Genomic DNA, 2,617 nt, shown 5'->3' with positions numbered 1-2,617 from the left:
ACCTTCCCATCCCCTATTTAGCTTTTGCATATAGTTTATGCATTTTTACCAAGGGTGACGCCCCGCCCCCCACCATTTTTTTTCTCTCCTGGAACAGAACAATCTGTTGCTTGCTGTGGAATACTCATTCCAGCACAAGAGGTCTCCAACTTGAGCATGTTAGAGGACTTGCTAAAACATAGATTTCTGGGCAAAAATTATTAGAACTCATGTCAAAAGTTGATTGGGAGTCTACAGCCATGCCACCCTGAATAAGCATGATCCCGTTTGATCTCAGAAGCCAAGCAGGGTTGGGCCTGGTTAGTACTTGGATGGGAGACCACCTAGGAAGACCATGTGCTATAGGAGTAAAAAATAAAAAAAATAAGGGCTTGTAAGCTGACAAGATCCTTGCAATCTGTGAGGTTAACCAAGGGTTGCCTCGCCTAAAAAAAAAAATAAGTTGATTGAAGGTATTGTCTAGGCATTCCAGACACTCTCACTGTCACTGTTATAGACTGCACTGCCCACTGTATCTTCAAATTAAAATAGTATTTTCATAATATAGAGGGATATGTCATTAATACCATCGACAAAATATAAGCAAATGACAACAACAACAACAACAACAAAACATAGATTGCTGGGCCCCACACCCAGAGTTCCTGATTCAGTGCATCTGGGGTGGGGCCTGGGGATGTGTATTTCTAACAAGTTCCTGGTGATGCTACTGCCCTCCGAGGATGTGCTGTGAGAATCACTGGTATTAAGGAAGTGAGAAATATACAGATTGTGGTTCTTATCTCAGTTCTAATTTCTGTGGTCCCTTGGCAAGATAGCCCCATAAAGTATGAGAACTTATATTTAATTATGTTTAAATCATCAAAAAGAAGACTGGCCTGAGTGGACCCTTAGGTTGGGAAAAGAGGCCAGGAGAGTGAACACAAATAAGTTGTCCTTGACCTTTAGCTACCCCAAGTTTGCACCCAGCCAGGACTCTGACCTCTATTTCTGTTTTGCATTCAACTTCCCTCCCTCTCGCCCCACATTCCCCTGAGCAGCAATTGCTCAGGAAGCTATCTCCCCAGGCACCTGTGTACCAGACAATATGGTCAAAGCCACTGAGTGTTCTAATCTATTCTCCATGTCCCTTAAACTGAAAGTCTCCAGAAGGGGCACAAGAAAACAGCCAAGAGGTAGGCCAAGGCTCAGAGAACTAATTGAAGAATGACTCCTCTGCGGGATATTAATACCTTGCAAAAGAAGTGAATCTACTGGCATTTTTTTAGAGTTTAATAAAAATATATATGCACCGTGAGAAAATCACAGCAATAATTCTTTGCACCTTTGTTCCAAGAAGCCCAAAGCACTCCCCATATATTATCATATTCATTATCCTATTTTCTTCACGTTTCTCATTAATTTTTTTCTGAGGTGGTATATTAATATGAAATTCTAAATCATATTAAGGAGACCAGGAGCCCAACTCTTTCTTCTCACCCTAACTCCACCTTTCTCTTCTCCTCTTTCCATCCAGCATCCTCCCCTCCCCTCTCCTTCTTCCACCCAGGGGAGGGTAAGTCAGAAGCCGGGGGATGGTGTTAGGAGATTCCAAGAGGGAGAGTGTCAAAGTGCTGCTTTGCCAGTGGGCTATTCTCCCAGGCCCCTTCCCCAGGACCACTGGATCAGATCAGGACTCTGATGTCCCTCAGGGAAGGGAAGTTGCCTTGTAGCCCAACTCTTTTCACTGGGTGTAAAACCTACTCTCCCCCACCTACCTCACATGCAAGAGGGAAAGAATCAAGCTCATTACAGATATTATCATGCAGCACTTCATATTTCAAAGGGCTTTATAATCACTAATTAGTTATTGCCAGAGAATATGGAAATGGCACCTTGTTGGAATCCTGCAGACTGGAGGCCAGAGTCTTACAGTGTTGTGTTATTCCTGCAAGAAAGTCAACCATCTGATTGCCTGATTTGCTCAGGTACTCGGGAATGTAGCTAACCACAGGGTAGAAGGCATGAAGCTTTTAGTCCTGACCATTGTGGTTCTGAGTGGATGTTCCCAGGTCACTGGACTGGATTCTATCAGCTTCTATCAGCTTAAGAGAGCCCAGAGATGTGCTGATGTTTTGGGTGGAAAAGAAAACATACACCTGAAAATTAAAACAGCATCATAGCCAAAGAGGCGACGAAGCATACCCTTCTCACTATGCTGAGTTTATTTCCTGCATTGTGGCTGAAATGGGCCTGAGGTTCATGCTGAGGCCATGCTGTGTGAACAGCAATGGTGAGCCCACTCTGGAAGCCTCCTGAAGATCTCAAGGGCACACAGGTGTTTGATCAGATTCTGAAACCCCTTATTCCCATTCCTTTTTAGCTAAGGAATGGCAACCATAGGGCTTGAATAGACATCAAGGGAGTCTCCCCCTCCCATCCTTGTCCTGTATTTACTCCAACCTGCCTAACTCTGCTCTCGAAACGATTCTTGAAGAAGGTTAAGATCTACATTCCGCAGCTCCCTCCAGAGAAAGAAGGGGCAAGGAGCAGCCTCATTCACCCTGGATAACCTTGATTTCATCTGAATTTCATTATAAATCTGCTCAGAAGCTGGAGTCACAAGGGGCCTCCAGGA

The 2,617-nt window shown here is 44.2% G+C and overlaps 1 pseudogene; it reads left to right on the top strand.

Annotated features, from left to right (window-relative positions):
• Window positions 1-229: 229 nt before the first annotated feature.
• On the top strand, window positions 230-348 carry LOC111733581 (annotated as a pseudogene).
• The last annotated feature ends 2,269 nt before the right edge of the window (window positions 349-2,617 follow it).

The sequence above is a fragment of the Pteropus vampyrus genome, unplaced genomic scaffold, assembly GCF_000151845.1.
Source record: "Pteropus vampyrus isolate Shadow unplaced genomic scaffold, Pvam_2.0 Scaffold582, whole genome shotgun sequence".
Classification (NCBI taxonomy): Eukaryota; Metazoa; Chordata; class Mammalia; order Chiroptera; family Pteropodidae; genus Pteropus; species Pteropus vampyrus.
This window is presented reverse-complemented; position numbering and strand designations above follow the sequence as displayed.